Source organism: Hemicordylus capensis, chromosome 3 (genome assembly GCF_027244095.1).
Source record: "Hemicordylus capensis ecotype Gifberg chromosome 3, rHemCap1.1.pri, whole genome shotgun sequence".
NCBI classification, from domain to species: Eukaryota; Metazoa; Chordata; class Lepidosauria; order Squamata; family Cordylidae; genus Hemicordylus; species Hemicordylus capensis.
The window spans coordinates 252,887,972-252,914,745 of NC_069659.1; the positions used below are offsets into that span (position 1 = coordinate 252,887,972).

General features: G+C 43.3%; 1 long non-coding RNA gene across 1 annotated transcript; it reads left to right on the forward strand.

Annotated features, from left to right (window-relative positions):
- Nucleotides 1–263: 263 nt before the first annotated feature.
- LOC128350689 (uncharacterized) lies at nt 264–26,555 on the forward strand. Its single transcript, XR_008319393.1, has 3 exons — nt 264–333; nt 15,941–16,009; nt 26,480–26,555. It is a non-coding gene; the product is annotated as an uncharacterized LOC128350689 (long non-coding RNA).
- The last annotated feature ends 219 nt before the right edge of the window (nt 26,556–26,774 follow it).

The following is a 26,774-nucleotide window of genomic DNA, read 5'->3' on the forward strand; positions in this document are numbered from 1 at the left end:
ACTAGCTTTCTTCCTATAGGAATTTTGAAGTGTTAGAGTCCTACTAGTACTGTATAGGGATGTGCAGAACCTTTCAAGCTTGGAATGGCCTGCCTCAATACCGGCCATTTAGAGCATTCTGAGTCAAAATTGAACTTGTTCCATCAGAACAACTGGCTCAACTGGTTGTTCCAAGAGAATTTTGGGCATTTGTGTTCTGTGGAATGGAACAGTTGTTTCAACTGAACAAGTCCTTCATTTGAAGGGTGTTCCATTTTGGCTCAGAACACTCCAAATGGCCCGTTTTGAGACAGGTCATTCTGAGCTTGAGATGTTCTGCACACCCCCAGTTCTGTAAGTACTACAGACAAACCAAATGGTTTTTCTCCATATTTGAAGTGACTCTAAATATTTGTCTTTTGGATTTTCAAAGGCCGTAAAAAGCAAAAGAGAAATGCTAGGTTATATCGTTTACGAGCTATCAAGGGATGAGGGGGATTAATAAGGTTCTGAGCTGCTGCCAAGTTAGTATATTTAAGGAAGCCCAAGGGGAAAAAAATATGAGTCATCTGAGATGGGTCACAACTACAGTTGCCACTATAGATAGTATACCCAATAAATTCTCTGCCCTATTGTGTGGGATAATGGCATAACTGCTACAGCCTCACTGTATGGCATCAGTAATTTTCACCGATTTGTTAATAAAGGCACATACAAAAGGAACATTCTATCTAGAAAGGAAAGACAATTTAGGGAGAAATTGCAATACATGATTTAGAGAATTATACTTGAATTTCTCCCTCTGAAATGTGCAATTAATTGTCCTTCACTTTGGTGACTTAAAAAAAAAATCTTTAGCATTTGAATCATTTGAAAAACATAAAACAAAAAAGGTACATAGTTCTAACTGAAAACATCATATGCAGAGAGCAGTGCACATAATTAGAAAGATCACAATGATGTGGGAGAGCTACTTGTAAAACAAAAGAGGAAAGCCTAGATAAATGGTTTGTAATTTCATTGTAACTTTAATAACTCATGACACAATATGAGTGGATTTTGTTGATGTCTGCTTGTGTGGGACTGAACCACTTCACAATGTGATTGGTGATGGTGGATTGCTTGTTTGCATGCTCCCAAATGATCAAAACCTCCTTGGGCTGTAACTGTAACATGCAAGTTTTTCATCTGAAAGGAATTTTGGCATGAGGGAAAACATTCAACCCCATAATTTCCCAGTTGCATTCTGAAGTGGGACATTCAAAAAGTGCTATAACACATGCTTAAAAACAACAACAACATGCATGTGGATTGGCCCCGAGTGGTGTTGACTGCCACTTGACATGTCATCATAGTTACTTATAAGTAGGACTGGAATGTTCATTGATTATTCAAACTGATTAAAATTATCTAGGTCAGAAAATAGTGACCCACATTCTTGTTCCACCCTTGCAGGAAGCCAGAATACTAGCTGTGTTGCAGGGTTGCCTTGCCGGATGGGGAGGAGGAATAGGAATCTATTTTTGCTTCTCTCTCTACCTTGCAAAATCCCTGTTCACCACCAGGAATATGTCCCTGTGGGACATGTATAGCTGTGGACAAGGTGGGCCAGTATTTCCAATTAAGCACACTATCTTCCTCAAAGTAACCTTATGAAGACCATCATCAAGTTAATTTAAGGAAGATACTGCCTACTTAATTGGAATTAATACTTAGGTAATAGGTATGGTGAAGACTATACCTACACCAAAACATAGTAATCCCTGGCATGGAAAAGTTCCATACTTGGAAAAAGAAAAAGGAAGTGGCATATGATTGGAAGGGAGAAAGACCATGCCTCAACCAACCAATCACAGTTGACGGAAACAAAAATGTAAGGATCCTGTCCCCTCTACATGCCGCCACCACCACCACAAGCTCTTCAATCTTCCACTAGAGAGTAGCAAGAACGTCCAACAGCACCTTCTGTCTCCCTGCATGCTGCCTCTCCTGCTGCTAACACCATCCTTGTGGTGCCACCAGGGATGGGTTGCCTTTCTGGCTAGGTTTACATGGTTAGGCAGTGTCTTTGGCCCTTTCCAGGCCTATTCCCAGGTGTGGTGGCCCTTTTAGAGGCAGCCATGCCTGTGCAGTGGGACCCTGCATGGCCAGGTCATGACCCAAATTCCTATTAGAAAATATTGAAGCTATTCTCGCACGCAGCGAAAACCGTTTTTTGCTGCATGTGAGAACCACTGGGAGCCATGGCGGCAATCCCTCCTAAGTAGCCCACCACTTAACCCAGATTAACCGGGCTGAGTAATCATGTGTGCTGTGGCTGCTTGCAGCTGTGGCAGACACACTCGAGGGGAGGATTGCTCCCAGTAATGCACCGTGCACTCACATGGTGCATTACTGGGGCTCCAGAGGGTGGGGCACCATGCGGTGGTGCTTCCCTGTGCCTGACTCCTGGAGCACCCGAGTGAGGAGAGAGAATGCTGCAGGGAAGCTGCTGCTCATCAGGGTGGGTGATCCACACACTCCCCCCCCCGGGGAAGGGTAAGCGCTCATTTGAGGGGAGAGCGGGTCAAACCTGCTCTCCTCGCAGACCTCCTTTCAAAACTTCACACTTCTCATGCGAAGCACCTTAAAGTCTTTTTGGATTAGGCCAAACACCCCAGTCTGCTTTCCAGGCTAGTTTTCTATTTCTGTCCACAATCAGGAAAGACTGAAGTGGGGAGAGAGGTCAGTACCTGGCCAGCTGAAATATGCAGGGGGGAGGGTTACCTTGTATCCCCCTTTTCACATGGTCTCACCCAGCCCATCTTTTGGCCAAGAAGAAAGTTAAGGTGTTGGCCTGGCTCTTGGGAGGTTGGAGGAGTCCCCTGCTTTCCTGGCAGCACTGCTGCTTGTTATGGGGTAAAGGAATAAGTGGATGACGTTTATTAAAACAATGGAGGCCTTTTAAAATTAATTCAGACGTTGGGATCATAATATACTATGATTGTATTGTCTGAAACTTAGTTGTAAAATTCCAGTCTGAAGGATGAGGACATGGGACATATTTGGGAGGGGAGAACTTGGGAGGGGATGACCTAGGAGTCATCTCTGAGGCCTTCTCATTTATGCAGCCCATTATTACCTGAAGCACCTTCTGTTGGTTTATGTTGAATGTTTGCCCTGATTCTTTTTCATCACCATCATCATCATCATCAACAACAAACTTTCATAATTTCAAAACCAAGAGTCAGTAGTATCATTCAGACTAGAATTCATGGCCTCTTTCCTAAACATACTTCCCTTTAAGGACAATTGATATCATGGGAAATATTCATAAACACTTGTGTTTAAGGACTGAGAGGCCATCTTCCATAAATCACAACTTTTATTCGAACTGACATGTGCTGTGGAAAGGTACACATGCAGACTTAATGGCTGTAGTGAATTTTTTTCCCCCATTCCATACCTCCTGATTATTCCTTTCATTTCATATTATTATCCCTTGCAGTATTCTGTCTGTATTAGAGTGCAGACTTTTAAAACATTTATTCCATAGAGAGACAGATGCATCTATAAAAGTGTATAAATAAAATACTGATAATTATTCAGCTTCAAGGCCTCTTTTGCGTCTGTGGGAGACAGAATTCCCTGTGAGGCAAAGTACATGTTTATTGTTCTAAAAACAAAGTACTTGAGATACAGCATTTCCTCTATTTCAAATAGGTGTGCACTTTTAACAGCAAAGAAACATAATTTCAGTTTTTTTCATAACTTCAAATGAGTGAATTTATTTCTGTAAAATATTTTGCATTTAACCTGGAGACATACATTAATCGGCAGAGGGGAAAGCAGTATTTTACTTCTCACTTGCAAGCAAAAACAACATGCATTCCTTAAATGTAATGAGCTATAAGTTCAATATAGGGTTCCATGTGCTGCCATTTTGGATCACGTCTCAGTTTCATCTGATTCTATATTCAGGTGCAGATTAACGTAGAGGCAGAGGAGGCGTCTGCCTATGGTGGCAAAATTTGAGGAGTGGTGGTGACAGTAGCTTCAGGGTGTGGGGGCAAGAGAAAAGATTTTTCCCCCAAGAGAAAAAAAAAGCTGTGGGATGGGGCCGTAAAAGCTGGAAGTGTTCTGCAGATAGCAAAACCCGGCTGTTCAGTCAGCGAGCAGGAGGGGAGGAGGAAGGAGCTGGAGCTCTCCTCTGCCACCTGCATAGAGGACTTACAAGTAAAAAAAGAGAAAAAGGGGCACTGTGACTCTCCCTTCCACATTTCTTCACCCTCCCTGCAGCTTCAGCCAGCCACCACCACTCCCCATCCCACTGCCTGTGGTGCAATGAGACATTGCAGCTGAGAGTTGATGCTGCCAAGGTCATAGCGCTAGCTTGTGCTCTCTCTCTCCTCCCCCGCCCCACCCTCGCACACATATATTTTTCAACAAAAAAATTCTCAAAGCAATTTACAGGGGGGGAAAAAAAGATGAATATGGTCCCCTCTCCCCAAAGAGCTCACAATCTAAGACATCAGCAACAGCCACTAAACAGGGACCGGCTATACTCTCCCTACTGTGAATAGGGACCCGCTGCTAAATATGAGTGTCTCCTCTCTTGAAGATCTCTTTGCCCAGTTGGCAGGGGACTGGAAATCGCATGCAGCATACCTACATTCACAGACAACACTAGCAGTTGCTACTGTTAATGTCAATGTTACTGTTAGCTGCTAATGTAGTTTGTGAGTGCAGATGTGTTGCACATGCCAAAGCTGGTATAGCCGCTCCTCACCCCCTTCACCACATTTACAGCGATATCGGGTGAGCGGGGGGGGGGGGGAGTTGCGGGCTTGGTCCAGGAAGCAGGCTTGTGGGCCGCCATTCTGGTCCCCGGTCACGTGTTGTGGGTGGACCTATCAGGGAACAGGAGTGCTTGCATAAGCAGCCGGCTCCGTTTCATTCCTCCTCAGTTGCTCTGTGGACAGGCACCCTCACACCCATCCCTGACTCAGTGAGGGATATTCCGGTCACCTTTAGGGGCCAAGTAGGAATTTGTTGGGTCTCGGCAGATTGGCTATGGTTGGGGCCTTTTTTCACCTACTTCTGTCTGACATTGTTAAGGTTGTCACTGGGTTGTAACTCCCCATCTCTGATAATTTTTAAAGTCTTTAAAGATGCATCTGTTCACCCAGGCTTTTTAACTGATACTGTTTTGATTGTTTTTAATGTTGTTTTAGGATATTGTTTTAAAAATTTTAAATTGTTGTGCTTTAAATTTCTTGTTTTTGTTTTTAACTAATGTTTTCCTTTTGTTTTCATCTTGTTGTAAACCGCCCAGAGACATAGGTTTTGGGCGCTATAAAAATATGTAAAATAAATAAAATTTGGTCACTTTGCTTATGAGTGCGGGTTGAGGTAGGCTAATTTGTATTGGTGTTGGGCTGGACGGCAGTTATGGTGAGTGGGAATATGGAAGAAGGCTTGGTGATCTCGCAACTCTCGGGCTGGATCCGCTCTCACTCGGATGCATGTCAATGAATGCCGCTCAGTGCCTCGGTACCTGGGTTGAAGTGGGCTGGCATGCATCTCCTTGTTGGGGGTAACCTCATGGTAGAGATAAGGTTCAGACTGGTTCTGAGCCAAATCAAAGCCCGGTCTTTCGCCCTCCTGTTGCATACCCCCTATGAGATTGACCCACATAGGTATACTTGCACTTTAGCTTAATTACTCATTGCAGGTTTGTAATTTATTCAATAAAGTGGCCCTAGTTTCTTCCAACTACACATGTTCTGTCTTTATTCGGGTCTGGGTTCGCCAAGTGTAGTGGCTACGAGAGCAAGCTGTGAAGTCCCCATTTCAAATCTTAGCCTTCTAGAGTGAAAAGCTCTTTATTCATCTAATGGCAATCTTCACATCTCACTTGGCCATGAACTCACTATCTCTCATCCTCCGTCTGCCAAATGTATTAAGGGGGTAATAACTATGACCTACACTACAGAATCAGTGTAAGGATTACAATGAAACACTTCCACTTAAAAATGTGACCTATAGATGCTGAGTATTATTGGGAGAGGCCCAATCTGGTTCATAAAATCCAGTTACAATATCTTTGTTTTATTAGTCCAGGCTATCAAGGGTTTGGAAGTGTTTTTGCCGGGAATATTTTAATAAAACATTAAGGCGGCAATTGGGGCTGGTATCAGGCAAAAGCATTGTTGGGCAACTGCTGAGGACCCAGGTCCCAAAGAAGGGCCTACTGCCAATGTACCAAACAACTACCTCTGTGCCCATAGCTTTTGTGCATTAGTAGCTTTCTTGTCCAAGATAATTAATCTATTTTTACCATGAAGTTTTTCACATCCAGCTTTTAGTTCACATTACCTCTGGAATGGAGTTGTGTGTTCACATATTGGCCAGATTTACCATGAAGTCCCTGTGAGCTATCAGAAGGCACTTCACACACAATTTGAGTTTTTCATCATGCATTAGAATGTAACAACCAGGGGTAAAAAAAATAATCAACTTTTTGTGTCATTTTTGGGGAGCAACTTCAAGCTCACAGTAAAGCTCCACAGAAAACCTGCGGTAAAGCCTGCTGTCTGGGAAAGCTCCATATCTCTTCTATCTTGTCCACCAAAGTAAGCCCCACCATGAATTTTAGGGAGGCCCAAGTAGGTCCATGGAGGGCACTGTGCTGAGGGCACCCTGAAACATTGAACCAGCCCTGGCTGCAATTCTGTGCAAACTTACCTGAGAGTAAATTCCATTTAACTCAGTAGGACAACTAACAATTAAACATGCTTTGAATCAGTCTGCATCAGTCTGAGGTACAGATTTTAAATGCAATGCATGAATAAACAAACTAAACTAAACAAGCCTCACGAAACACTAAAAATAGGACATAGTGCACCGATATAAAAATGCAGGTGAAAATAGGCTTTAAGACTCTGGTTATTAACCTTGCAGAAGGTGTGCTACGAATGTAGAACACTAAAATTCCCCTACAAAAGCCCGATCAGGTAGTAAACACAGAGAGATTACCAATTTTCAACAGACAGCAGTTCCTTAACAAGCTAGTTAGGGGGAAAAATTATATAACTTTAGTTCACTAATTCTAATAGAGGACGACAGGAAGAGGTCTTCAGCCAAGCTACTTCTGTTCTGATGAGGCAACCCATTTTGTTTTCCTTGCATGTTTCTGTAGCAGACAGAAGCATGTGATTTGGCACAAAAAGTCACTGTGCAGCCAAGAAAAGACATGGAAAGGTACGTGTATGATAATCAGAAGGGTTTGCCTTGGGTTCTTCACCCTGAAGTACTAGGAGCACTGAAAAGTTGTAACATATTCATCCTAGTTAATCTGTAGAAGTGAAAAATGAAAGCAGATCTGGGCTGTGTGTCAAAAATATGACAAATTTTGAGACTGTATTAGCAAGTATGCAATACTGCCTAATGAATTATTAGAAAACAAAAATGGGAACTGGAAAAGAATGTTAAAAACCCCAAACAAAACACCCATCAAGTGGTAGGTAAAACATTTGGCTGTCCTAAGCACTAGAGAACACATTAACATCTATTGTGAAATTGGTGTCAAATTCTATTAATCTTACCTGGGAGCATAAACATAGAAAAGTGACATAAAGTGATTTCATTGAGCACTGAACTGGGATTTTCATACAGTTCTTTTTCTTGAAGGGCATATACACAACACTCTGTGATGCTTCAGACATGGTCCTGGCACAGATTCTTGGCTTAAATGCATCCAAAACCTTTGTGCTGTGATTGTGGGTCTGTACTATTTGCTCATTTCCAACATCTTCCCATTTTTAGCAATGTGATCATTACCTGCCTTCCTTCCTGCATTTTTAACAGACTGCCTGCCCCACCCCCCTTCCCTTTTCTGTTGTTCTCTACAGGAACGAAAGTCTTGCCATAGCAGCAGGGCTAGCAGTCAGGCTTAGTATTTAATGCCAATCCAGACTCACATAAGGTTAAATGATCACCAGAGGAGTAGCTTAAAATCAACCTGGGAAAGGGAGACATCCTAGTGTTGAGTAAGCTGCATCCTGCAAGACAACAGAAAATGTTGATATCTTAAGTGCATTCAAGGCACAAGAACCTCCTTCTATTCAGAGTACTTCAGAGTGCAATTGGTCAGAACTCCTTTTGAGTATGCATATTGGAAATAATAGTGCCCTGTTGTTTTGATTCATCAACTGAATAAGCTCCAAGGTTCCCATGTCTTCCCACCTCTGCCACTGGATGGGAGCTTCAACCTTCAAGTTTTTCTCATCATTGTATTTACTTCCAATCCCGAGTCCTATAAAAGATCCTGTTTGTGATTGATTGGATGGGTCAATGGAGCTGAACACACTGGCTGGTCACTTGAAGCTCTGGGAAAACTGCCTCTGGGACATTGCCTTCTAGGCCTGCTTCCTGTGGCTTCAGCAGCTCCTACTAACTTCTGCACCAGAGTTCTGCTCAACCACCATTCTTCCCACCAGAGCTGAAAGCACTAGGCTGTTGAGCCACTGTTTGAACTCTGGATTGTGGGATCCAGAATTATGAGAACCACTGTCTTGGAACATACCCTGTGTGGGATACCTGTGTACTGCCTTGGCCGTTATTGTTACCTTGACTACCCAGGAGCCCTCTCAGTAATGGACTAACATGAGATCTTATCTTGTATTTTGTCTGGCTGAAGAGTCCAAGCCTCCCTGAGTGGAAAACCCAGAAAGAATCCTTCTGAGGAGGAGTTTCTCCTGAAGTGAACTGGCTATGTTATTATAATAATTTGTTAAATATTTTAATAATTGTTTTATGCTACTGTTTTGTTTCATGTATTTTAATCAGTGCTGATTTTTAAATATTTTTTAAATTTTGTACATCGCCTAGAGGTGAACATATCAGGCAGTATAAAAATATAACTAACTAACTAACTAACCAAATAAGTGTCTTGCACCATTCTGTCTTTCACCTGGGGTTGAACTGCTAGGGACTGTGAGCTCATACAGAGCAACAGTCCTGGATGCTGCAAAAACATCCCACCTCTTGTTCATGTCCTCTGCTGGGAGGACCTGAAGAGGGTCTTTCAGCACCTCTAACGCATCACACACAAGATCAAACCTGTCCCTCTTCTTCTACCTTTGTGCTCTTTTTCTCTATCTCTCTCTGTGCCCCCTCCTTATCCATCTAATGGCTCCCTCTCCCTTATGGTTTGCCCAATTAGTTATTCCTAATTGTACTTGAGTCCTTAACCATTTTGCCCATACAGTGGGTCTGTATTCTTTGCACTGGTTGCCAAATAGTTCCATTTTGCATTGTGCTTCTGCTATTTTTTAAAAAACTTGATTCATTGTTTCCACAAGCTTGGCTCTGAATCTATTACTTCCTTAGAAGTATTCTAATGTTGGGCTCACCTTTATTGAGACTTACTATTCTTTGTTATCGAACACCTGCCAATTGGTTTCAGAGTTAATTCCCTCAACTTGAGGGAAAGCATAGTAGCAGACTGTGGTAGATGACATGCATTTCAGCAAGTGTGGCTATAGCATTCATATTCTAGTATATGTTTGCACTCATTGCTTCCTGTTGATACCTTTGACATTGGCTGGAGCAATGCTGTAGCATAATGTTGTAGAAGATGTGCACCTAAGAACATAGTCGAGTTCTTCCTCACTAGAATCTATCTGCAACCAGAGCTCCCAGAGGCAGGGTGAAGACTGGCTAGCAGGGTAAAAAGCATATCCAGTGGCAGGGTAAAAGCACATCTGAGCTAGAATCATTGCTCCTTGCTTTCTGGCAGGTACTGAGCCAGTCTCTTCCAGAAATAACAGGAATCTTTCTGTGAAAGGAGGGGAGGTATCTTTGCTTCCTCTTCTGGAAGGCTTGGAATGTGCAAGGGTGTGGAGGGTCTACCACAACCTGGGGACATCGCAGGTCATGGTAGATCCCTGTTTTCTATTCTCCCAAACCCTCCAGTCCTGTGAGGGGACAGTGTCTTACAATAACCCCTTGCTGGTTTGGAAGGTCAAAAGATGCCCTCCGATTCAATGAAGGAATGGTTTTCTTTATGGCTTCTCTCATTGGATTAGTGAACTTCAATTTGTAGGGAGAAAGCAAAGCCTCCTCCACATTCTATCTCCAAATAAAGTCCTCCAATCCAGCAAAGAAGTGTTGTTCTTATCAACCCTCCATCAGTAAAGTACTCAGGAGATGTCAGAGTTTGGGCAGATTAGAAGGATTCCATTCAGCCTTATGTAAACACTTGGCATATCAGGATCGTGTGGTTCTGCTCAATCCTGTGTGAACCTCATCACTGCCTCAATGGAAGATTGCTGAAGTGCTAAATGTAAGCAGCTTTGTCTTCGGACTGAAGCATGAGAAGTACCTTTTGGATTTTCTAACAATTCCACAGTTTTGCCCTCCTAGTGTGTTACTCTTTATTGCTTAGATTTTAAGAATAGCTCAAAGTAAATATACAATTTTCTCTCACACAGCAGTCAAAATCTAGCACAGAGTTAAGCATGCTTAAGCCCATTGGAATCAATACGCTTAAAGTGTGTCTAGCTTTATGTTGGGCTAGCCAAAGGTTTAACAGGGAACTTGTACAATCTAGCCCATGTACCTATTTCTATCAATTATTTCTGAACAGCTGATTAACTCCAAATAATTATGTATTCAGGTGACATATAAACAAATTTGAAGACTCTCAAGGTAGCAGGATGTCATGAACGGAATGCTGGATGAACATCAACAATTTATCTGCACTGTCAGATGTTATTGCTGAAAACTGAATGTAGGTGGTCAGTGACTTGGCTTATCATAGCAGACAAAGCATTACTAAATATAGTGGTAATTGAAGCTAACATTGCTGTTTCTGGAGCAGAATTCAAATCTGCACTATCTGAACAACTGGTGGTCCCATATCACAGTGACTGTGTGCCTCCATTTTGCACTAGTTAAAAGGCAGTTTGAGCAGGAAGGTTATGGAGCAAATGAGCTATAAAAACTGATTTATCCACTGGCTCCAAGAAATGACCTCAGTAGGTCATGCTTGAAGATCACTGGTTGGGAAATGCAAGAGGTTATTCCCAGTGGAAGGCTCTCCATTTCCTGCTGCTCATTCAGCATGTCATAATCAACCAAAGCAACTCAAATCAACAGAAAGGGCAGGCTCCATATGGCAGATGCAGACCCACTGATATAGTCCCCAAGCACTCTTTGACTGAGAGCTTGGAAGCACACTAGAGGACTCCTCCATTAAGTTTCATTGGGATGTATACTGGGCGACAGCCTCTAAATGTTCCTGAGCTTTACTGGGTATTTAATTGATCTGGAAATTGAGCTTGTTTCCTGCTTGGGAGCTTTACTACTTAAAGCTATAAAATATATGTCTTGACTGAAGTTGAACGAAATGTTTTGCAGGTTGTTTAGTTGTCCTTTTTAAGGGAGAGCAAGTTTGCTGATAATTTTAATTCAATTTCTTATTGTCACAAATGATCGCAGTAAAGATCAAATACTCTTTAGTGAGTCCCTTTTAAGGGTTTAGCCCAGTGCATAGGGAAAAAAGAAGTAAAAAGCAGCAGAAGATATAGATTAGAAACAGAATATGGCAATTGCATTTGACATGTGGCAAATGCACTTTTACAGCTGTCCTCTGATATTGCTTTATATTTATTTGTGACTAAACCCTCTATAATTTTATCAACAGATTTTATCTTGCAGCCTAGTTTTATTCATGTTTACTCCTTTTGATTTTAATAGGGTTTGCTTCCAGGTAAGGCTGCAATTCTATTTACCAGGAAGAAAGTTTCATATACTGTAACTTAGGACTTGCTTTGGAATTAATATATTGAGGATTGTGCTGTTAGTATGCTGAAGACTGGGGTCATAAGAGCAGGAGTTCTTGCAGTGGGACTCACAGACTGAAGAGAATACCCCACTTTGAGGTAGATATGACTGTGGCTGGTACATTTTTGAACACCCATGAAGGTCTGCATTCCAGTTTCAACAGCCCACCCACCCCCACCGCCCGGCAAACTACCCTCTACGGGTTCCTCCTGCCTGGAGGCGCCCTGTGAGAGCACCTCTCCATTACCACATACAAGCTATGGGCATAGGAGTGGTCTCAGGCATCAGCAGTGAGTCTTTCCAAGGGCCCTTGGTGCTCAGCAGCTGCCTAGGAAAGCTGATCATAAGAAGTAAGAGCCTTGCTGGATCAGTCTTAAGGCCTTTCTTTCTAGTCCAGCACCCTGTTCCCTACAGTGGCCCACCAGAAGCCTCTGGGAAGCCCACAAACAGGATTTACTGTAAAGGCATGCCCCTTTTCCTGCTGTTGCTCCCCTGCGACTGGTATTCAGAAGCATCCTTTCTCTGAACCTGGAGGTAGCCTACAGCCTATCGATAGATATGTGTGCCATGAATTTTTCTGTGATCCTATGTCTATGGACATGAGTTGTGGTGTTCTGGTCCAATTTAAAGTTTCTAGGTTTGTGCCGGTCTGTGTATACAGGTGTTTAAAGGTAAAGGTATGTCATCTCTGCTTTACTTGTTCACTGAGAAAATCATGTGCAGCATCGGTGTACCTACAGTTGTGTCTGCCACTTAAAGTGTGGAAGTGTCCATGATCATTTTGTTGACTCACTACCAAGGACATTCTTATTCTCAAGATCCATAAGATACTACATAAGGAGGTAGCAAGAGACATCATTCCTCCTTGCAGTTTTGCATGTTATGGCTACAGTTGGGGTGTGTGTATGGCTGCAGGAGCACAATAGCCATTGCTGTATTGGCAGCCTTGAAGGGATCAGTGGCTTGTGTCCTGCCATTTATTGTGGTGTGGGAAGGAATCTTTTAAGACTTGATTCCATATAGCAATGAGTGAGCTTTTCCTGGCTAGCCCCTGTCCTGGAAATAAGCAGAGTTATTTTCCCTCCCTCCCATTCCTGATTTCCCCCCCCCTCCTCTTTATTTTCAGGGAAAGCCATCTGGCAGGGTTCCCATTGGTGGTGGCTCTCCTGTCACTGGGAGAGCAAAGGCAATCCCCTCTCTGGCTTGCTTCACAAGTATGGCAGAGGGAGAAAGATCTCCAAAACTTCTGAGGAATATTGTTTTCTCCACGGTTACTGCAGTGGCATTTAGGCAGGAAAACTGCATTTCCCATTGGTCACCAAGCCCTTTCTCTCTCTGACTGCACTAGGAACATCGGAACACAGGGAACTGCCATGTACTGAGTCAGACCATTGATCTATCTAGCTCAGTATTGTCTGCACAGACTGGCAGCAGCTTCCCCAAGGTTGCAGGCAGGAATCTTTCTCAGCCCTATCTTGGAGAAGCCAGGGAGGGAACTTGAAAGCTTCTGCTCTTCCCAGAGCGGCTTCATCCCCTGAGGGGAATATCTTGCAGTGCTCACACATCAAGTCTCCCATTCAGATGCGACCAGGGCAGACTCTGCTTAGCTATGGGGACAAGTCATGCTTGCTACCACAAGACCAGCTCTCCTCTCCTAGTCCTAGCAAGGCTCTGGAAACGGAAGGGAGGGGAAAATCGATATCCCTCTTTTCCAGTGGCAGGGAGATCTGCCACTACTGCCAACAGCTGGATGGGTGAGTCATCCAAGGGCGGGTAGGCGTGGAAGGAAGTGGGAGGACATTTATTGTCCTCACAGTGGGAGCGTCTTCTTCGTTATGAGCCCCACCACCCATTGAGGTCATCTGAGGAGGTGCATCTCCAGTTACCGCCAACTCATTTGGTGGCTACACAGAGACGGGCCTTCTCGGTCGCTGCCCTGAGATTGTGGAATACGCTCTCTGCTGAGATACGACCCTCCCCATCTCTGGCAATTTTCAAAAAAATATGTGAAAACCTATCTTTTCACCCAAGCTTTCTCAGCTTCCTAAATTTTGGGAGTTTTAATTTCTGGTTTATTTTAAAATACAAAACCTGATTTTGGGTTTTTTAAATTATTGTAATTGTTTAATTGCTGTTTTAAAATGTTTTTAAATTGTTAATTGTTGTTTTTAAATTTGTTTTATCTCTTTACTGTTTTAGTGGTTTGTTTTAATTGTAAATCGCCCTGAGCCATTTTGGAAGGGCGGTATACAAATCAAATAAATAACAACAATAATAATAATTTATTATTTATTTAAAATATTAAATAGGTCAATGGGTCAATGGGTTAGCCTTCCTTCTAGCATAATGTTGGACTTCAAAGCCTTTGATACCTCCCTGCTGCATGTGAAAAGACCAAAAAAAAATGGAGATATGTTCTTTCCCAATGGCATACTGGATGTACTGTAGGGATGTGCACAGAACCGGCTGGCCTGGTTCAGTTCAAGTCCGGACCAGACTTGAACCAGACTGGGCCAGTTCGGTCCAGCACCCCCTCGAACCTCCTTGGTCTGGTTCAGTCTGGGGGAGTTCACGAGGTTCATGCCAGGCCTCTCAGAGGCCAATTGCTCAGGTGCAGCAGCTTCCAAAATGGCCACCATGCCGAGGGGGCCGGCCTGAAGAGCCAGCCGGTTTGGGCTGCATTGACGCTGGCAGGGGGAGGGGGGACCTCCGCAGACCCAACCCCCACCTCCAACAACTCCTCCAGAGGGGGTAAGTGCCTTTAAAAAAATTCGGGGGGGGGGACTTGATGTCGAGCCAGTTTGTACATCCCTAATGTGCTGAGCTACCCTGCTTTAGTAGTCTAGTTTGTTTGTTCATCATATTTATATACCACTTAATATGTGCATCTCTAGGTGGGTTAGCTAAAGTTTTCTTTCTGCTAGATCAAATTTCCAAATTAGACGACCATCTCATCTTTAAAATATATTCTAACGTCCCCTGCCCCAACACATGAAAAGGGACTTGGGATCCATGTTTTGTATATTCTAGAATGACTTAAGAGTTTTATTATCAAGACATTACTTTAAAACTAGCCATGATGGTTGGCTATTGAGTATTCCTATGCTAACTACAAGCATTGGCATCAGGCTAATCATATCTTGAGTTGGTAAGGAAAGAGAGATGCTTTGAAGATTTTCTTCTTTCATCAGTATTCAAATCTATGAAAGGAACTAAAATTGTGTCTTTTCCAATTGATTCCCTTTGAGAAACATGAATGTGGTTTGGGTGTTTTTCATGCTGAGCTGACATTGCATGGAAGATGCAAGCCCTCAATGTATAGTGCTCCTTTAATGCATGAACAAGCTAATTGTCTCTTTTCTCAGTACTCAGATTTCATGAAGGTGGGAAACTATTATTTGTATGTCAGCAGGTGCAGCGGGGAAATGCTTGACTAACAAGCAGAAGGTTGCCGGTTCGAATCCCCGCTGGTACTATATCAGCTAGCAGCAATATAGGAAGATGCTGAAAGGCATCATCTCATACTGCGCAGGAGAAAGCAATGGTAAACCTTTCCTGTATTCTACCAAAGAAAACCACAGGGCTCTGTGGGCACCAGGCATCGAAACTGACTTGATGGCACACTTTACCTTTTACCCTTAGCTACTATTTCTAAATAGTAGAAATGGCTACAGGATGACCATGGATAAATTGTCAGGGGGTAGGTCAGGTAGTCAGGCTTATGGATTTCATTAGGGGACCCCAAATCTTCTTTCTGAACAGATGACCAAACTATTACTTCTGATCACCTGGAGAGAAGAGGGTGCCGGGATGAAGTCCCTTCCCTCATGACAGATCAATGCTTTGAGCTGACTGCACAGATCATCAGTTCAGCACCATGCAAGGGATGCAGGTGTGCCACACAGGCACCTTGCGGTCTCAAAGTTGTATTTTTTCCACTTGTAACAGCATCATACTGCATATTAGTGGCAGAATCAAAAGGGCAATCCATGTGCTGCAAGCAGAAAAAGTTTAAAAACTGGAAACCATTTACCTTGGAATAGCTACACAAAAAGTGGGGGACTACTCAAAAGTAAGTGGTGGGAGCATTTCAGCCATAAATGTCAAAATAATATATCATTTTATTTTCCAGTTTGAAGTCAGAAAAAAAGTTCTATTTTCATGAAAGGTTGCCAGAAAGGAAATAGAAACAGTCTCTCCTGTAAGTAAAATGCTCTACTTTCTGACAGATTTGGCATATCTGGCTGTATTATTATTTATTTGTCAAATATCAAGTTTGCAAAGAAGTTTAGTCTGAACTTTCCAGCAGAGAAGGGTTTGCTTCTCACTAAAATTGCAAAGTGTGAATCATAACGTGTCTAGCACTTCATCTATATTTTAAAATTTGATCAGTGTGAACTCCACATCATATTCCTCTATTTTTAATGTATGTTCAACTGACCAGCTTAAGCCAACTATTTTTTCATAGTATTTCAGGCGATTTCTGTCAGAAATGTATGTGAAGTATTTTCATACAAAGTTGTCCTCTTTAAAATATACTCTCTCAAACATATCACAATAGAATAAAACCACAGTGAATTTATATTCTTTTTAATAAAACAAACAAACCATAATGTAGTAACACAATGGTTTCAAAAGCTTTCCTCAATTTTCTTTGTATCATGCATTTTGGTTTGAACATTCAGAATGCTAAATAGCTTTGGTACCATTTCAGAGAACTTTTTCACAATCAAGTGGGAGGGTGTGGAGGAAGCCTTGGAAAGCTTACCTCCCTTGCAGACGATCATCCTGTTGGTACTGGGTGCACCGATTGTGTGCCCAGATGCTCCGCTACTGCTCCTGGCAGAGTGGAGTGCAGGGGACAGGATGAGTTGTCCTGGTCCCTAGATATCCAACAATGCACCACACCAGTGTGAGGTGCATTGTGGGAATCCCCCCGGCAATGGCTAGGAGCTTGCTCCTGGCACTGACACACAAGCAGTTAGCCCGGGTGAAGGGTGCGCTTGCACCCTTAACCTTGGGTAACCGGTGGGTTTGCCATCAATGTGCCACCAGGAGCTGCATGGCTCCTGGCTATTCTTCTGGGCAGCCAAGCCTGGTCTTGGCTGCTCATGAGAACAGCCTCAATCCCTTTCCTTTTCTGTGTCCCATTTTTCCTGGGAAGTGTGATGGGAAGTGTGGGTATTGTAGTATGCCAAGAAGCACAACCTTTTGGAGTGGGGCAGGATCTTGCAGAAGTCTTAGCCTGAATGTCTTCTATCACACATCCAAGATCTCCTTATTTTGTGGCTAGGGATATGTAGGATTATATTTCAAGTTGTTTAAACATTTGATTCACTTTAAAATATATTAAGGCTGTTCCCACGAGCGGTCGAACCCAGGCTAGGGCAGGCCAACCTCCGTTAGGCTGCTCATATGGAGGGTCGGGATCTGTGTGGATCCCAGCACTCCCGACAAGCCTAACCTTATTGTCAAGCCCAGCACTTAGCTGAGCTTAAAGGTGTGAGTGCGCCCTTATTCCATCTGCTGGGATTGTGTGTCTTGGGCTGCACTCAGCCTGAGGAGACACAGAAACAGGCTCACAGACCTCCAGTCTGATGGGGAAATCCCCCAGTGCACCATGATCAGCACATTCCAGCCTCTGGAATGCTGTACCAGTCACTGTGGCGGCAATCATGCATGAGGCAGTGTGGCACTGCACAGGCTGTCCTGAATCATCTGTGGGGAAGGTAGGTAAACCCCGCCTTCACCTCACCCTGCCTCCTAGTCCCAACAGTGGTTGTATGAATGGCCTTATTGTGTATTTAAATATTACTTTTACCTGTTCTGAGCCTCTGGCTCAGAGTGGGACCAATGTATCATGGACAGATATGCCAATGTATTTATTCAGATATGCTTTAAAATAATTTGTAAATATAAGGAGATTCTATTGTAGCTTTGTCCATTGCAGGTATGTACACACACACACACACACACACACACACACACACACACACACACACACAGCCCTGACACCTGAAATTCCTAGTAGAATAGGCTCTTTGAGCATTGTGGACACTGTGGTTTTATTTATTTTATTTTTATTTAAAATATTTCTATGCTGCCCAAAACTTGCATATTTTCAACTTAAGCTCTTTTTATTTTTATTTTCATGTGCGCTTTGACTACAGATTTTTTGTTTGTTTTGAATTTAGGTTCTGAGTGACTGCTCACATGATTTATTTAAAATATTTATATACCATCTTTTTGACATGCTCAAGACATGTTTTGAGTAGGGGTGTGCACGGACTGTTGTTGTTGGTTCGATCCAAATCCAGACTGAACCACCACTTCCCAAACTGGTTCAGTCAAATGAAACAGCAGGGCTACTCGAACCACTCAAACCAGCCCAGTTCGGTTAAATAGGTACCCAAGTAGAGGGGTACAAACCAGTCCGTGCACACCCCTACTTCTAAGATTGAAGTAAAAACAATAAAATCATTAAAATATAATAAACAGAACTACAAAATAAACACTCTAAATGTCATGTTATAGATAAAGAATAGGAGAGATCATTTCTAAAGCTTGTTGCCAGCATTGCCATTCTGCGGGCTCCCAGAAGCCTCCCTGAGTATGTCCTGGACTACAGGCTTGTAGTTCCCACTCTTAATATGCTCAGGAACCTCACCGGATCATGGGCTCCTCATTTGTTGACATATGGGGACAGGTCGCTTAGCAGGCAGTGGGATGGTTGCCCCCAGATTCACCAGCTGCCAAACAAATTGGAAGGGGATTAGCCTCACACCATTCCCTCTCTTGGGAATGTCTAAGCAGACCTGAATTAGCTTTCGAGTCAACTCCACTTTCAAGGTACCTCTGTCCAAAGATTGACCCTTTACTTCCCCCTCCTCCTTGGTTGCCTCAAACAAGCTAATCCCATTAACCTCAGCAGGAAAAGCAGTTAAGGTACTGTGAACACTATTCCCTTCCCCACCACAAAAAGAGCTACGTGGACAATAGGAACTCGGGAGGTGCGCTCATTAAAAATATTGATTGGTTTACTGGGTCCTTCCAACCTGATAGATACTGTCCTTGCACGGCCATTCAGTCCATTTGCATACAGGTTGCTCTTGACCATTCATGCCATTGTGTTTTACTCAAGCACAGCAAACAAAGACAATGGATCCTTTTGAGATCCACTAGAATTTCCCTCCTCAGGAAGAAGGAGCAGCCGGTCAGGGGTGGAGCCACCATTGGGCGAACGGGTTCAAAGAACCCGGGCCACCACCAATCAGGGGCCGCAGGTGGGGCCCCAGACACACACACCCCGTGTCTGATGTCAGATGCGGGGGCATTATTTCGGTCCCATATGGGCCTGCGCAGCCCCATTTGGAGCCAAAATCAGACTGCGCTGCATTGGGCTGCGTGGCTGGAGTGACTCTCCCTGCCTTAAAGGCAGGGAGAGCTGCTCCTGGTCTTGCTGCCAATGCAGTGGGGGGCGATCGATCTCCCTCCCAAACAGGGCTGTGTGGCCCCATTTCGGAGAGAGATCAGCCTGTGCTGCATTGGCAGCATGGCCAGAACGGGTCTCCCTGCCTTTAAGGCAGGGAGAGTCGCTCCGGCCCATGCTGCCCAATGCTGCTCAGGGCAATCTCCCTTCTGAAAGGGGCTGCTTGGCCCCATTTGGGAGGGAGACCACGTCCCCCACATGTGATGTCAGACATGAGGGTGTGGATAGCCGACCCCCTGTGTCTGACCTCAGACATGGGGGTGGGGCCAGGAGGCTACCATGGCAGCCACACACGGGCGGCCGCCAGCCTCCTTACACTCCTGCGGCCAGTATTTCACCTCTGGGCACATTTTGGGCTATAACTAGCCCTGGTCTCATGAACCAATGTGCTTCATTTGGTCTCTAGACCGTGCAGTCACCCACTGTTTGGGCAATAGGCTGGATGCCAGCCATAACACCAGGCCATGTCTTGATCTTCAAATCATTCACTCTCTCAGCCTCCAGATTGGCATTCTTTGCTGGCCCGATTTGTCCAGCACTGTTTGCTGCTACGAGAAGCTGACTACATGAGAACAGACCCTTTTGGGTATACTCCTGCTGCCTAACCCCCGAGCTGCTTTCGGTTCTCGGCTGCTGCCTGATTCCTCCCTGAGGAAAGAGGTCCTTTGGTTGTGCACCTCTGGACTGTTCCTATCCCTGCTGTTTCTTAAATCCAAAATCCTGTTTCTCTGAGCCTTCTTTCTCTAGCCAGCATAAGAATTATTTAATTTGGATACCAAGCTAAATTGGTTAATCTTTGTGATTGGTAAATCTGGTTAATCTTTGTGATGTATTTCAGTAACTATAATGCTTTAATCAACTCTCTTATTCCGCTGTACCAAAGCCTCAAATAAAACCTTATTTCATTTTGAACTTCAACTTCTCTATCAGTTCATTTCCCCAGGACCAGAACTTTGCCCAAAATTATTCTGATGTCGGGCTGCTCCATCTCAGCTCGCTAATTCCCCACCCAAAGCCCGTACACATTTAAGGGTGTTCGCCAATTACCCCAGAGCAGTTCCATTAATGAACTCATTAAGAGGTTAAAAGTGGCTTTACACAAGTTGGTCAAAGAGTCAAATTTAAGCAGGAAGAAGGGAATTTAAGAGGGCAAAGCTGGCTTCCATAGCCTGGGTGATATTAGTGATATTAATGTCCCCACCAACTATCCTTCAGCTAAAGATGAAACATGCAGGAGGGTCTGCATAGGTTACTTTAAGGAGTGTGCAGGTCCATATGGGAGCAGGGGTGGGGTAGTCAGTTTTTCCAGATACTTGAGGCTCTAGTCATTTACAGCTTTAAAGGTAATAAACAACATCTTGAGTTGAGCCCAAATTGGAAACCAGTGCAGTTGGAGCAGTGTCAGATTTACGTGGTTCAAAGAGCCTAGCTGGTAAATTCATCACTATCTGAGGATTTCAGATGCTCTCCAAGGGCAGCTTCAAATAGAGGTTACAATAGTCCAGTCTAGAAGCGATCAAAACATGCATTACCATTCAGACCCTCACTGCCTCCAAGCATTGGCTCAGCACTTCTACAGCATCCCTGGAATGTGAGGGGAGAGAGAGAGAGAGAGAGAGAGTTGGGTGTCCTCAGCATATCATCAACCTCTAGATCTCCAGTTCATGTCTCCTAGCAGTTTCATGTTGAATAGCATAGATTCAACCTTTCAGTAAATCATAGGCCAACTGTATGACTGCAGTATCGAGCAGCAGTCCTCAGCACTGCCCCCTGAGATGTGCTTTCTAGAAAGAACAAGAACTGCCACAAAATAGTGCTTCCAGTTCCCATTCTAGCGAAGTGACCCAGGGGGGCACCATGTTCAATGGTATAGAATACTGTTAATAGCTCCAGCAGAATAAACAGGGACACGCTACCTGTCTGGTCCCAATGCAGGACAATCAGGGCAGCCAACATCTTTCTGTCAAAGCAAGGCCTGAAGTCACATTGAAAAGGACCAAGATAATTTGATTCATCCAGAAACCTCTGCAGCTGGGTAACTCCTATTATGTATGGATGCTTAATGAAATGATGTTGGGAGACTTGATAGAGGTTTAAAAGTCTCACGGAGGCAGAAGTCCATTAGCACCTTTAGAGTATGTAACCAAAAAGGAATTTTTATGCCCAAGTTGAATGCTTTGGTCCATGCCATTTTTTTAAAAAGAAAAGCAGCTTTTGCTGCTTTAATGCACTTAGCATGTCCTAATCAGAGACCACATTTCCAGACAAAAAAAGGGCAGCACCATAAAAATTATGTGCAAGGAGAAAAAGATGGTAATAAGTGTACAAAAAATGTACTGCTAACACAAGTGACACATCCAATCCCGATGTATCTGAAGATATATCATCCTTTCTCAGGGGATTATTTTATCCCAATAGTAGCTATCTAATGTAAGAAAAACTCTGCCTTAATCCTCAACAGTGTGAACCCTTTATGTACATGACAGATAGTACGACTGAGGTTTTCTTAGAATCTGATGGGTAGCTAATGTGTTAGCATTAAATAGTCTCCTGAACTATGGAAGAAGAGCTGGTCTTGTGGTAGCAAGCATGAATTGCTCCATTTGGTAAGCAGGGTCTGCCCTGGTTTGTATTGCAATGGGAGACTACCTCTGAGCACTGTTAAGTTATTCCCCTTAGGTAATGGGGCTGCCCTGGGATTTTTGGGAAGAGAACCTGCATGCTTCTGCTTGCATGTAGAAGGTTTCAGGTTCATTCCTTGGCATCTCCAGATAGGACTGAGAGAGATTCCTGCCTGTAACCTTGGAGAAGCTGCTGAACTAGATGGACCAATGATGTGACTCAGTATAAGGCAGCTTCCTAAGTTCCTATAAAGAAGGGATTTAGATTGTATAAAACATAGAGGCTCTTCACACGATTCATGTGAAGAGCCTCTAGGGGGTTTGCAGGGAGAGTGGGTTTAGCTCACCCTCCCCGCGGACGACGAGCCAGTCTGCTCTGGGCAGCCGCAGTGGCCACCCACACAACTGCATGCATGGCCCCAGGAAGGTCCAGTATGCCCTGCATGAGCACACAGGGCATGCTGGAGAGACCCCCGAGCTGGGAGGCTGCTTTTAAGCCTCCTGGCTGGGGGTCTACTCATGAGTGGCCGTGGTGCAGAGCCACGCCATAGCTACTCACAATTTTAAAAACCGGGTTTGCGGAGTCCTTGCTCCGCAAACCCAGTTTAAGGGGAGGGGTAGTTTGGCGGGTTAACCTCCTGGAAGCCACCGGGCTCGCCTGTGAGCCCGGTGGATCCCACGATCAGGCAAAATCAGGCTCGGCTCCGCTAGCCCAATTTTGCCTGATTGTGGGAATAGCTCCATGGTGTGATGTGGGTGACAAATATATTTTCTGTGAATCCATTACATCCCTTTTCCTTGCACTCTGTATGCTGTCTAGAACTTCTTATACTTTTAGAAAGAAAATCCTGATGCTGTTATGGGAATACAGTATCTAACATTGTTTGAATTATTAAGAAAGAGTATAAACTGTTCACATGTACACTTCAGCACAAGTTAGGCTTTCAGTTATAACTTGCACTGAAACAGTGGTAATAGGTTACTATCAGACTTATGTTAACATAAGTTAAACTATTCCTTCTCAGTTCTAGAAGACAAAGAAACGTCTTAGTCCTCCTATGTGTTAGGATGCCTTTGAACAGTAATATAAAATGAGGATTTCCCTACTTCTGTCAAATTCCTTGTGATCTCACTAAAACACCTGTTATTCAGTAATCTCTGAAATGTTGCTGCTCATATCAAAATAACAAATAGTTTATCCTAGTTTACAGTAGAGATGGTTTCATGGTGATCAAGGATACATTCCAATATTAATATTATAGGGATAGCCAACTTGAAGCCTATGGCTAAATCAGAACCACCACCCCCACACACCAAAGCAATTTTATCTGGCTCTGTTCAGTTTTAGGGTGAGTCCAGATGGTCCATGGGAAGAAAGGTGGAGGGAACCACCAGTTACCGGGATGTGTGTGTTCTCTGTGCAAGCAGCTACTTCCAGTGATTTTGTCTCCTCAAAACCTCAACATGTCAGCTTGTCAATGTTGGGTTCCTTTCACCACTAGACAACTTCCATCCAAGTTCAACTCTTGGTTACAGATGTCAGGTCATAGAGGGTACCTGGCATTTCCAGGTTCAGATGACATGGAAATGGCCAGAAGTAGCTGCTTGCCCTCCTCCTTATATTCCACGAGTAGTCTGAACTCACCCTTAATCATAGACAGTGAGGATATTCTCACGATCCACCAAAAGCAGGCTAAGGGAGCCTAGCCCTCTTTTGGTGGATTGTGTGCTGCCACGGGTGCTGAGTGGCTCCCGGCAGCAAACCCTCTTAATTCCCCCTCCCCTTAGCCGAGGTTAGCGGAGCAAGTGCTCCGCTAACCCTGTCTATTTGATCGTGTGTTGCCGCGCTGCAGCAACACATGAGGAGACCCCCACCATGAGGCTGAAACAAGCCTTCCCGCCGTGGGGGTCTCTTCAAGATGCCCCATGCGCTCACGTGGCCCCTGATCCCCGCAGCCCCCACCAGCTCTGTTACAGAGCCAGTAGTCGTGTGGGCAGCCGATCCAGCCACCCAGGGCTGCTTCCCTGCTTGTCTGCGGGGAGAGCGGGCTAAGCCCGCTCTCCCTGCAAACCCCTTCCCGGTGAGTCTCACTGATCATGAGACTCGCCTCAGTACGGTTAAACTATTGCTAGTGATTCTAAGGAAGTGAATCAATGAATATGCATATCTTGCTATGAATGTTGTGTTGCTTTCTCATTTGCATCCTGGAAAGACAAAGTGTCAAGATGCCTCAAGGGGAAGTGAGAGTCATTTTTTGGGGTGGATATTCATTCTTCAGTACCATCACTGAAGAATCATTTTACCAGACCATCTGTACCCATGAAGCCCTTAACTGGTTATGCCATAATAGAAACTGAGCACTTATGAGTAGGGATGTTTGTGAAGTTTTCTTCATCCAGTGTTTGAACGAGATTTTTTGCCCAGGATTGGAAAGATTCCTTGATGATTGTTTCATACATTTCCCCCAATAAAATTATTTGCCTAAGAGAAGGTTAGGAGTTCAAAGAGGGGTGACTCAGGGTAAGGTTGTACTCTTCTTACCAAATTAAGGAAGTCTAAACACCAGACAAAACAAACAATAAGCAAATTCTATGAAACAATGCCTCTAGTGGTCATTCTACATTGTGACATATGTAGTCACAGCACCAAAATAATTTGTTACATAAAAGTAAAGTGTGCCGTCAAGTCGATTTTTACTCCTGGTGCCCGCAAAGCTCTGTGGTTTTCTTGGTAGAATACAGGAGGGGTTTACTATTGCCTCCTCCTATGCAGTGTGAGAACATGCCTTTCAGCATCTTCTTATATCGCTGCTGCGCGATATAGGTGTTTCTCATAGTCTGGGAAACATACCAGCGGGGATTTGAAACAGCAGCCTTCTGCTTGTTAGTCAAGCATTTCCCTGCTACGCCACTTACATATATCCCTACAAAAAGTGGGAGGTGGGTGATGTTGCAAAATCTGTAGTCTAAAGGAAACAGAACTGATGTGAATGTGTTTGTATACCATTTTTCAACAAAGATGTTCTCAAACTGGTTTACACAGCAAAGGGAATGAGAAATTGGTTCCTTGTTCCAGAAAGGTTCATAATTTTAAAAACCCACAAAGGAGACACCAGTAACAACCACAGTTTATCAGGTTGGGAAATGTTAGAGTTTACCGCTTGTTAAAAGAAAACAACTTCACACAAAAGTTCCTAGAAAGGTATAGCCTGATAATTCATATAGAATAATTATAGAAAATAATTCATACATAACGATTCCATGGTGTAAAAGCATTATAAATATTTGGATGCAAAATGTAATAAGTGGCACTGTGAATAAAGCAAACTGAATGTTGTGGCAAATTGTACATGCCAGTTCTGGAATTTAATTTTAGAAATTCTCTTGGGTAAACTAGAATGAAGGAGAGGTGGAATGCAACACATAATAAAATTCCAAAATAATCAACAAGCAAAACAGGGGAAATTCACTCATCTCTTTAAATGAAGTTATTTCATTCTCCAAAACTGATGAATATAATGTTCCCCAAGACTGAAGAAGTTGTCCATTTCTGTATAGAGTTTAAGTTGTGGTTTTAATTTAGGGTAGTTATTTCTTATGTTAGTGTGTTTGGTTTACCCCATCCCCACCATCTGCATGGATTACTTCTATAGTATGTGTTTTTCCTTACTGGTTCTTGTATATTATTAGTGACTTTTGCAGCTATGTTTGATTGCTATTTTGTAACAGTTATTTTATTGTTGCTATGGTTGAATAGATGGTATGACTTTTTTCTATATTGTAAATTTTTATCAGTTTTTGGTGACTATTGCTGCTGTGTTTAATTGTTATGTTTCTACTGATTATTTATTGTTACTATGGCCTGATGGATTGTAATTTTTCTCCCTGTGCTGTGTATTGGGATTGTTTTAATGAAAGGTGGTACACAAATTTAACAATAAAAATAAATAAATAAATTAAAAAAATATATTTTACCAGTTTTTGTTTTGCTATGATCTAATCATGACTAATGCAAACAAATCCATCCATCCATCTATCTTGATTGCATCACCTTTCATCACATTCAATAGGAATCAACATAGGACATTTATTTCCTATGATTGTGTTGCATAGAATGCTTATGTTGGAGGAAGCCATACTGTTTATTGCCACTCGGCTATCTATGGATGTCCAGGAAGGAAAGAGTCCAGTTGACTCAAGGAGGCGTACCTGAAAATCTTCTTGATTTCTACAAGACCTTCCATGTATAGAGCTGGGGAACAATTCAGTGCATTGTTAGTAGGCCCTGTGGTTTTAAAGGTATATTATTCTTGAAGTGCTGGATCAATATATTTTTGAAACTGAAGTTACAGTAAACAAAATATTATGTTTAAAAATGGTTCAAAAATGGTTAACCTTGTCAATTCCCATTGTGTCTACAAGGCAGTGAGTGTATGTGTAACTCAACGTTCAGAAGGTGTATCGGCCCCGGTTTCAGCATGCTTGCTATATTTATTTTCAGCATTAAGGTAACCCTAGTTGGTATAGACTCTCTTGTTTGTTCATTTGTTCTTTTTCATAGGATTTCTGCTATTGCTTAAATGCCAGTGCCTGCATTGCATTCTGCTGATTATGAGTTCTCTCAAAACTTCTCCTTTCTCAGGTTAGTCCATTTTGATTGAATCCTAGCTGTGGGAACATTGATTGTTTGCTTTTATCTTCTGGAATGTTGCCAGCTGAATGGATTTTGGTTCCTTGCTGTCAAATACTGGTTGCTTTGACTTTACTGCTTTGGAAGGATTCTACTGTAATTTGTTCCAGCAGGAGCAAGAGAACTAGGAGTGAACAGCACACATTGGTCATCTTGGTTCTGAGGA